This window comes from Carassius carassius, chromosome 5 (assembly GCF_963082965.1).
Source record: "Carassius carassius chromosome 5, fCarCar2.1, whole genome shotgun sequence".
In the NCBI taxonomy this organism is placed as follows: domain Eukaryota; kingdom Metazoa; phylum Chordata; class Actinopteri; order Cypriniformes; family Cyprinidae; genus Carassius; species Carassius carassius.
The window spans coordinates 10684572-10696194 of NC_081759.1; the positions used below are offsets into that span (position 1 = coordinate 10684572).

The window sequence follows — 11623 nt, forward strand, 5'->3', positions numbered from 1 at the left end:
ATCACTATAATGGCCTTCAGATGTGTTCAGGGCTGCATTCTTATCGAACATGTGAAGTTTGGGGAAGATCAAACATTTTATGCCTGAGTTACAACAACTTCTCTTGCTGTGGCGAGACATCAAATTTTGTCATTTTTGCCATGGATACGCTCTTTAACAAAAACTCAAGATTGCCACAATTTAACATTACACAGGCCTTTAGATTAGACTGACCACAAAAATACATTAATGTCAAAAAATCTCTAGGAGTAGTTTGTCTCAGCGTAAAATATGTCACTTCCTGTTGCCAGCAGGTGGCGCTATGACTATAATTGAATATGGGCATGTAGATCTGTTAAGGGCAGAAGTCTTATCTAACATTCAAAGTTTGGGGCAGATTGGACATTGTATGTCTGAATTACAGCAACTTCCTTTTTCATGGCGAAACATCGAAATTTGTCAGGCCGCCATGGACACTCCCTTTAACGAAACCTCAAGATCTTCTCAATTTAACTTCGCAAAGGCCTTTAGATTTAACTGACCAAGTTTGATGTTGATCTGAATAAATCTCTAGGAGGAGTTCGTTAAAGTACAACCCCTGAAAATGCCAAAAACAACACCAATTTTGCAGAGAAAATTCTAAATAACTGACTTCCTGTTTGGATTCGGATTTTGTACCAGGAGACTTTTTCGTAGATATTGGTGCGTTACATGTGTGTACCGATTTTTGTACATGATTTTTGAGTAGTTTGTCGCAGTGTAAAATATTTCACTTCCTGTTGCCAATAGGTGGCAGTATGACTATAACTGAATATTGGCATGTAGATCTGTTCAGGTCAAGAGTCTTATCCAACATGTGAAGTTTGGGGCAGATTGGACATTGTATGTCTGAGTTACAGCAACTTCCTTTTTCATGGCGAAACATCGAAATTTGTCAGGCCGCCACGGACACGCCCTTTAACGAAAACTCAAAATCTTCGCAATTTAACATCGCAAAGGCCTTTAGATTAGGCATACCAACTTTGGTGTTGATCTGAATTAATCTCTAGTAGGAGTTCGTTAAAATACAACGCATGGAAATGACAAAAATGACACAAAATTTGCTCATAAAATTAAAAATAACCGACTTCCTGTTGGGTTTCGGATTTTGCTCCAAGAGACTTTTTTGTAGGTATTGGAGAGATACATGTGTATACCAATTTTCATATATGTACGTGAAACGTAGCTCGAGGCGCACACCGTTGAACGTGTATAGGTGGCGCTGTCGAGCCATTTTGCCACACCCACTTCTGAAACCCATATCAGACGTAAATTTTCGCCAGTTCTGAGGTGTGTGCAAAGTTTCATGACTTTTCGAGCATGTTTAGGCTCTCAAAAATGCGATTCATCTTAGAGAATAATAATAATAATAATAATAATAATAATAATAACAATAATAATAATAATAATAATAATAATAATAAACGGAGCAATTCCAAGAGGGTCCTCACACCATCGGTGCTCGGGCCCTAATAATAAACAGAGCAATTCCAAGAGGGTCCTCGCACCATCGGTGCTCGGGCCCTAATAATAATAAACGGAGCAATTCCAAGAGGGTCCTCACACCATCGGTGCTCGGGCCCTAATAATAATAATAATAAACGGAGCAATTCCAAGAGGGTCCTCACACCATCGGTGCTCAGGCCCTAATAATAATAATAATAATAATAATAATAAACGGAGCAATTCCAAGAGGGTCCTCACACCATCGGTGCTCGGGCCCTAATAAACGGAGCAATTCCAAGAGGGTCCTCACACCATCGGTGCTCGGGCCCTAATAATAATAATAATAATAATAATAATAAACGGAGCAATTCCAAGAGGGTCCTCACACCATCGGTGCTCAGGCTCTAATAATAATAATAATAATAATAATAATAATAATAATAATAAACGGAGCAATTCCAAGAGGGTCCTCACACCATCGGTGCTCGGGCCCTAATAATAATAATAATAATAATAATAATAATAATAATAATAATAATAAACGGAGCAATTCCAAGAGGGTCCTCACACCATCGGTGCTCGGGCCCTAATAATAATAATAATAATAAACGGAGCAATTCCAAGAGGGTCCTCACACCATCGGTGCTCGGGCCCTAATAAACGGAGCAATTCCAAGAGGGTCCTCACACCATCGGTGCTCGGGCCCTAATAATAATAATAATAATAATAAACGGAGCAATTCCAAGAGGGTCCTCGCACCATCGGTGCTCGGGCCCTAATAATAATAATAATAATATTAATAAACGGAGCAGTTCCAAGAGGGTCCTCACACCATCGGTGCTCGGGCCCTAATAATTATATACCATCGATGAAACCATCGATGAAACCACAAAGCTGACGCAATATAAAGTAATTTTGAGTATTATTGCTATTAGTATTATTTTCTAAATGATACATATGGCAATGTTTTTGCAACAGCTCCAAGTCTCACGTGCAGTGTAGGCTATACGTCACTGTCCGAATCCATTCACTTATTTAATTGTTCACTCCTTCCTGATATAGTGAACTCAACTGCCATACACTATATAGGGATTAGTGAGTGAATGAGTGAGCGATTTCAGACACAGCTCCTGCCTGAATAGTCGCTAAATGACGTCATATGCTAATTAGAATATTCATGAGGTAAGTGTCATATTATCTTGCCCTTTGTGTGCTCATGTATTGCATATTAATGCAGCCAAAATTCTCAATAAAAGAGAGACCTCGCGCTCGTGCGGCAGTACCGGAGAGTCTCGGAGACTAAATAAGGTCTGTCAAAAAAGTCGCTAGATTTGTCGCTAGTCGCTTTTTTGGCAAAAAGTCGCCATGGGGGTCTGAAGAGTCGCTAAATCGTTGGCAACACTGTGTCTCGGAGGGGAAAAAGAGGAGGTTGGGCAGAAAAAAACGTATCTGGAGCTGAATTGAATATCGCACTAATTTTGTGATTGGTTGTTATGTGGTGTGGGGCCAGGGTGGGCCAAGCCTCTGATTGGGTGTGTATATTAATCACCTATTTTCATTTGCTGAATGTTTTTTTTTTTTTTTTTTAAACACGCTAAAAAATACATCAGAGTTTGTGAGAGGAAAAAATATAAGTCAGGTATAGATACAGACGGTTGGTCTGGGAACGCCCCCGGGAACGCCCCGTCACGTGATGTGAATTTAGCCCCTGGGGGAAAACATTAGTGATGGGAAGTTCGATTCTTTTTCGCGAACCGGTTCTTTCGGACGGTTCGATTCAATAAACCGGTTGAAAAAAACGGTTCACCGGTTCTTTTACGCTCGACGTAATGACGTCATTGGCGATGACGTAATGGCGTCACGTCTATCAAACATTCAAATATATAAAGTCAGTAATCAATCAGTTAAAAACCTCATAATCATGAAACGTTTACAAGTTTTGCAACAACGCACCCAAATACTGTAACAGCAATAATGTACATACGAGGATTTAAGTTTTGAAGATATAAAGTAAATAAATTAGGTGTCATCAGCGCAGAAACCATGATCCACTTAATATACATAATCCATTGCGATGTATTTGTTATTACATGAACTTACGTTTCGCCAGACTGCCCTTCATTCAAGCCCTCGGTTTACCCGCGCTCATAACATTAGCACAGAATCAGTTCAGAATCAATCACCAAAAGATTCAGTTCGGTTCAGACGCGCAGTGAGTCAGTCGGCTTTATGCTGAATCACGCATGCGCAGTATCATTAGTGCCTCGGTTCTCGAAACGGGTCGGACGCGTCCGAAAGAAACGGTTTTCAGTTCAGTGTACTGATGATCCGAAAACTGATGCAACCGGTTCTTGACTCGAGAACGAGAATCGCTCTAACCAGCATGTGCTGCAGTTCAGTATCATCAGCTGCTCTACCCGTCTTGTTTTCATGTTCTGTTTACTACAAACTCAATTTGTGAATGTGTCATCATTAACTATAAATACAGTACAGATATTTAATAAATCATCCCTTATTCCTATTAAACATAGAGTCTTTAGAGTCTTAATTATTGTCCAACTTCCCTGAAAACCCCTTTTGGCCTATACATAATCTACAATATACAGATTAGAAACATTCATTTAAAAAAAAAAAAAAAAAAAAAATATACTTATTTTATCACACTTTCCGATGTTTAAAGTCCACATGAAATCAAAATTGACTATATTTACTTTGTTCACCTAAATTGATCGTTTTGTGCTGAACAATTCATCCATGTGAGTCAATCCACACACAAAATTTTTTTGGCTTCATAATCTTTAATCAAAATCTGAAAATGCCCCTCCCCTCTGCATTGGAGGACCTTCACTGATGACGTAGGCTTGAGGAATTTGGTGTCTGCTTAATCTGTAACCACGCCCCTCCAACTGACAGTAGACAGGCTGCCTGTGTGTTTGCGAGCATTGACAGCGCGTGAAAAGAGAGATGGTGAGGACGTGCATTTTTGGTTGTGGAACTCACGGAACACTTTTCCCTTTCCCTAAAATTCCCTCATTACGGTCCAGATGGCTCGATTTTTTTAATTTCGAGGAAGGAGGGATAACGAGTGTGAACTTGCTCCTGAGCCGCCACGTCCAGGTGACCATTTGAACTCTCCGCATGTAACGGCTCAAACATGTAAGGTCTGATTCCCGTGACGAAATGATCCTCCGTGTGTTCCTGTTCTTCATCTTCCTCCTCCTCCTGCTGCAAACTAAATTGTGGTGATTCAGGTGGCGAGTAATCCTCAACAACCGATTGTAAACTTGCGTTTAGATCTGCCTCCATTTTTTGAATTAAAAACCTAACTTACTTATCTAGATCCAATCAGGTGCTAGTTGGAAAATAAGCCACGCCCACTATTTTCCTCATTTATTATTCTGTTTCTCTCGGAAATACGTCACTGGAGAAAAACACTGGAGAAAAGTCGTTTGCAACTTCCGTTTCACGGGGACTTTAACAAAATACTTAGTTTCGTAGTATCGTTAATTCATTGGTTCTCAAATTGGACGCGTCCGAAAGAAACGGTTTTCGGTTCAGTGTACTGTGATCCGAAAACCGATGCAACCGGTTCTTGAGTCGAGAACAAGAATCAGCTCATCGGTTTTCAAATCGGACGCGTCCGTCAGAAACGATTCTCGATTCAGTATACTGGTGATCCGAAAACTGATGCAACCGGCTCTTGACTCGAGAACGAGAACTGCTCCAGTAGTGGGCGTGTTCGTTCGTCATCTGGCTCGGCTCGGTGTTCATCTTCAGTTCGGTCTTCACAGCAGTTCAGTCGGTGTACTGTTTGAGTAAATGAATTACTCCGGGATATTGGTTTATTCTGACTCAGAGGGAGTGTCAGCCACGTTAAAAAAAATTATCATCTTAAGTAATTTGTGGATTAATGCTTATTGGAGACGCGAACCGTTTCAAACGATTCAGTTCGATTTGGTGAACTGGTTCAACCAGTTCACTAAGAAGAACCGGTTAAATTGAACGATTTGTTCACGAATCGGACATCACCAGAAAACATTGTGTTGGCGCCAATTGAAATAAACGGGACAATCATGCCGAAGAGTTGTTGTGTCGTTTTCTGTACCTCAAATAAACTAACAAATTATGAAATGAAGTTCTACATCCTTCCTAATAAACATACAGAACCTGGAAAGGATGACAAAATGGCTACAAGCAATAAGTTGTGAGGATGATCAAGGGAAGTTGTGGAAATCCCAAGACTAAGCATGTGTATGTGTGCAGTCGGCATTTCATCACAGGCAGGCTACGTTAAAATTGTGTTCATTATTAACGCTATCAAAACTGTGTAAGGTTGTTTCAGAGAGTGGCATGTATTTATAATTAGCCTTATCATTCTACCTTAAGCAAAACTATGTATAGCCTAGTGTCGAACATAAACCCTTTTACCCACTTAAAAAAGCGTGTGGACGCGTAACAACTTAGTTTTGTGTCAGAACTTTTACACTTTCCTTCATAAATTCACCCCGTCTGTGTTTGCGAAACGATTGAATCGTGGAATCCAGTCAAAAATAGAACTTGCTGTATAAAGCAGAACGTCACGGAATTTGGCTATTTTTGAATGAATATATCTATATTAGGGCTGTAAAATGAATCAAATATCGATATGGACTTGTGTATATGAATATTAAAGTTAAAAGAGACTAAAATTGTTCTACGCGTCTCTGGGAATGAGCTCTCAATATGTGCATTTTTGTCATTCAGATACACACGATGTTCGCAGTGTTTTCCCCCACGCTGACTCCGCCCTCACCACGCCCCCAGCTATGACTAGATGCCAACTGTATGTATCAGTTGAAGTCGGAATGACAGCTCATTAACTATGCAGAGTTCCGGCAGTTCCTGCTCTCATTGGCTAGAATTAGCCTATAAATTTTTTTTTTTTTTTTTACATAATATGTGTGTACTGTGTATATTTATTTAGTATACATGTTTATCAATTTGCACTGGCTACAAATTGCTGCTCGCATAAAATTCAAGGCATTGATGTTTGCATACAAAACCAACACTGGCTCTGCACCTCTTTACCTAAATTCATTACTTCAGACTTATGTGCCTATAGAAGCTTGCGTGAACGTCACTTGATTGTTCATACCAAAGAAGCACTAAGTCACTTTTACAGCCTTTTAAATTAAATGTTCCCTCCTGGTTGAATGACCTCCCCATCTCAATTGCTCTATTCTACCTGTTTTCTTTTTATTGTATAAAAAAAAAACTGCTAAAAAGTACTGCTTTTAAGCTAACTGAGACTTGTTATAGCACTTATATATCATTGCTGTTTTGTTAGATTTGATTGCTTCCATTGTCCTCATATGTACGTCGCTTTGGATAAAAGCGTCTGCTAAACAACTAAATGTAAATGGATATAAATACAAACACATGCATGTATATATTTAAGAAAAATATGTTATGTTTATATATTAAATATTAATATATAAAATATAAGAATGTAAATATAAAAACGTATATACACATGTAAATATATAGGCCTACAGTAAAAAATATACAAATATATATTGTATGTGTGTGCATTTATATATACATATTTAAAATACACACTACACATACATATATTATGTAAACAAAAATGTATATAATTAAAAAAAAATACAATTAGTGCTGTCAAACAATTAATCGCTATTAATCACATCCAAACTAAATGTTTTTGTTTACATAATATTTTTACATTTATTATGTATATAAATACAAACATTTATTTATATATAAATATATTTAATATAAAAACATTACATTTTTTCTTAAATACATGCATGTGTGTATATTTATATATACATAATAAATATACACTTAACACACACATATATAAAAAAGAATAAAAAGCCAGGGTGCCCACAGAAAATCCTCATAGGGCCCCAAATGACCAAACTGCTATGGGCCCCGCATGTGCTAACCCACAAGGGGCCCCAAGCGGGTTTAGTGTGGGTTTGCTCTGCCCACACTGTCCCACAGAAAACCCGCAGTGGGCCCGCGCGGGCTTGCTGGGTAAACGTTCCTTAAAGATAAAATGTGTTTCTTTCACCAAGTCAGAATTTGGACATGCTTTTAATATATAGTGACGAGGCATACAGTGCGTGCGCTTCCACTAACTGACGCACCGCGCGCTCAGTATTGACAAGAAAGGAAATACATTTTTCAGAGTTGTGAAACTTTCTATTTCTAAGGCGTTATGAGCGTGACACAGGACACAGGACACAGACTGGCTACACCATCTCATCTGCCGCAGATACAGTATCAGGAGGACAGCGCGTTTGTTAGAAGCACTTTTCACTTCAACTGTATGGAGGACCAGGAGTGCCACTTAAAAATAAAATGAAGAATCAATTTATCAATTTAATAATTCAAACATAAAAATGTATGTAAATAAATCACTTTTAAATGGACAAATTAATAGACATTTTTAAAGTTGTTTATTTTATTCATGTTTTAAAATGTATTTTAATAATACTATAAAACAATAAATTAAAAAAAAACATTTTAAATGTATGAATAAATAGACACATTTAAACTGTTTATTTAATTCATGTTTTTAAACGTGGATTAATTAAACAATAAAAAGTACATTAATAAATAATTTAAATGCACAAGTTAAATTGCTTTTTTTTAAAAAAGCATTTGGCAAACCTTTTCTCTCTCTATTTGCCAGATGATTTTCTTTGCCGTTTTGCCAAATGCTTTTCTTTATCCATTTGTCAATCGAGTTAAAAAATGCCATTGGACAGTACACACGTGGGAGCAACCAATCAACTGTTGCCTCAATTTGAAGCGCCAAACTGTCATTGGACAGTTCGAGATCAAGGCTTTATCCCGCTTTCTCTGTGGGCTTCTGAGGCGCCATTCTTAAACATTATAATTGTTGTGCAAAAATGTCCGGTGGATCTGATCGTGTTTGGAGAGGGATTGTGGATGATTTGCTAGCTTTAGCTGATTTCTGCTAAAGAAATTCTCCTCTCGATTATCATTTTTTATATAGGAGAGTTTCACAGTTGAGGGAAGACGTTGCAAACGCAGCAGATAATTGTGGCTGTACAATAAATGGAAGGATTTGGGCCACGTTTGATGAGGCACAGAGTGTCATTCAACGACTGAGTCCCTCGGACTGTAGCAGCCGTCACGCTATTGCAGTTCCAAGCATTCTTGAACACCACCAGTCGTTGGATGTACCAGCAGAAGAAACGGCAAGATGTATCGGTGTGTCACTAAGGACAGTCCGACAAAAACTTGCACGTGATGGCTTAAGGTATGTAACTTAAAAGAAAATGTTGTATCAATGTTGTTTCCAGAAAGAATATGCTTGCTCGTGTTTAACTACAGCGGTCAATCGCATGACTGACTTTATGTAAGGGATACAATCGTTTTTAAATCAATAAACTCCCTTTTAAATCAATATTTTGTGTCAAATTGTGAATACAACCCCTTCAGTCTGATTCAAGACCCCTCCGCTTTCGCTATAACAACCGCCTGGCTCTATATTATCCCTTACATATGTTACAGCATTACAACAAAAATTAGGCTGGATATTTACTACAGTTAAGTTGGTTACGTGAAGAGGAAGGGGGGGTGGCTCTCGAATGTATGTGAGTGCTTTAAAGGGCAGTGAAGTCGGAATTTGTCAAAATATTATAATATAATTGTGTGTAATGCCTTACTATATTTAAAACATGCTTTGTTTTTAGGAAACGTGACTTGTACGTTGGTAGGTGCATCCCTACCATTGGCTTTTTCCATTTACACCTTTACAAAATTCCATTTTGTATGTTTTGGGCATTATTCCTATTTGGGCAGGCAAATGTGGTTAAAAAAATTACAGTGGCGAGTGACACTGTCAAATCACTAGCCAAGTTATGTTTCACTTTACTGGGAAGATTAAATCAAACCAGCACAAATTGAGCGCAATTACTCAATGTGTGAGTCATATACTGTTTGTTTTAAATACAGTCTAATTACACTTCATCTGCATGTATCTGATGTACTTGAACATAGATAGCCATCACTACGCAAGAAATAACAATGCGCCGCTAGTTCATTTGAGTCAGATTTAAATTATGTAAAACTTGCTAAAAAAAAGGCATCCAAAATGTGCAGTTTCTCTTAAAAAATGCAAGATATAACATACGAATATTATTGTTATAATCTTTTGCAGAACACAGGGTTTTAGCATCATTAAGACGAGTAGATCTGGAAGGAACGGAACTGCGCAGGTTACGTCTTAGGACAGCCCGACGCCGACGTTACAGTGTACCAGCTCCCAACAGTGTGTGGCACATTGATGGGAATCATAAACTTATTCGGTTGGTGTTAAGCATTTCTTTGGTAAAGTTAATGGATAATGTTGCTAATGTCTAGGGTCACACATAATCTGCTCTCTTACACACCTAAATATAATCCTTTACATATGTCTACAAAATAAAATTCCCATCAGTCACAAAGTTTTATTTATCAAATATTTTGTTTTGTTTTATGTCTTCAGCTACCAATTATAGTGTAATAGTCTTGTATTATTTCAGATTATCAGAATATATGCAAAAAAGTGTGCATGCTTGATCTTGCCCTGCTTGTTATATGTAATGATTTCATGTTATGCTTTTATTGACATAAGTGAATATGTGGTGTAGGAAGAAAGCCATTCCTTAAAACCTTTCCTGTACTATTGGACACAAAAGCATGTTCAATGTTGTAGCCATTGCATATAGTTTTTGTGTGCTTGTGTGGGACAAGTTATTTTTTAATACATGTTGTATTCTTAAATGAGTAACTTTAAATACTTAAATTTGCAGATGGAGAATTGTTATCCATGGGGGAATTGATGGCTTTTCCCGGCTTGTGGCGTACTTAAAAGTTGCCACAAACAACAAGGCTCAAACAGTGCTGCAAAGCTTCCTGTCTGCTGTACAAATATATGGTGTTCCCTCTAGAGTGCGTTCTGACTAGGGGGGAGAAAATGTAATGGTTGCCCGCTTCACGATAAGAACCAGAGGAGCAAACAGACACTCACACATCACCGGAAGAAGTGTGCACAACCAGAGGTAGGCTTGTTACCTTGTAGCCACATGAATAGCGTTTTCCTTCACTGAAGTTTTTTAAACTGAAGTTTGTTTGTTTTTTATGTAAGAATTGAGCGGTTGTGGAGAGATGTCTTTGACCAAGTAACAGACCTCTTCTACACCACCTTTCGTCGGTTGGAAGATGAAGGATGGCATAATCTGGACCAGGAAGTGGATTTGTTTGCCTTGCACTGGTCTTACATACCACAAATTCAGAGGCATCTACAAGAATTTCAGAGTGCCTGGAATAGTCACAGTCTAAGATCTGCTGGCAACAGAACTCCGCTGCAGCTTTGGTCAAATCATGAGAAGGAAGGCTCAAATCATTAAATTATGCAGTGGGTTTAGTTAAAGGTGCCTTATGCAACTTGTTCCATTAAAAAATATCCAATAATAACCCTTATATGTCATCAGCTAACGTTAAAACATAGTATCTGGCAGAGTGTCAGAACTGACATTCCCCCCACTGCCTTGGTAGCCAGCATTAATGATGTCCGATTCGTGAACGAATCGTTCAATTTAACCGGCTCTTCTTAGTGAACCGGTTGAACCAGTTCACCAAATCGAACTGAATCGTTTGAAACGGTTCACGTCTCCAATAAGCATTAATCCACAAATTACTTAAGATTTAAAAATTTTTAACGTGACTGACACTCCCTCTGAGTCAGAATAAACCAATATCCCGGTGTAATTAATTTACTCAAACAGTACACTGACTGAACTGCTGTGTAGACCGAACTGAAGATGAACACCGAGCCGAGCCAGATGATGAACGAACACGCCCACTGCTGGAGCAGTTCTCGTTCTCGAGTCAAGAGCCGGTTGCTCTTGACTCGAGAAGAGTCGGTTTTCGGAACACCAGTACACTGAACTGAGAATCGTTTCTTTCGGACGCATCTGATTTGAGAACCGATGAGCTGATTCTCGTTCTCGAGTCAAGAACCGGTTGCATCGGTTTTCAGATCACCAGTACACTGAACCGAAAACCGTTTCTTTCGGACGCGTCCGATTTGAGAACCGATGAACTGATGCTACTGCGCATGCGTGTAAAGTATTTC

At 38.5% G+C, this 11623-nt stretch overlaps 1 long non-coding RNA gene across 1 annotated transcript; it reads left to right on the forward strand.

Annotated features, from left to right (window-relative positions):
- Positions 1 to 9670: 9670 nt before the first annotated feature.
- On the forward strand, positions 9671 to 10873 carry LOC132140274 (uncharacterized). The gene is made up of 3 exons (XR_009433751.1): positions 9671 to 9812; positions 10299 to 10547; positions 10634 to 10873. It is a non-coding gene; the product is annotated as an uncharacterized LOC132140274 (long non-coding RNA).
- The last annotated feature ends 750 nt before the right edge of the window (positions 10874 to 11623 follow it).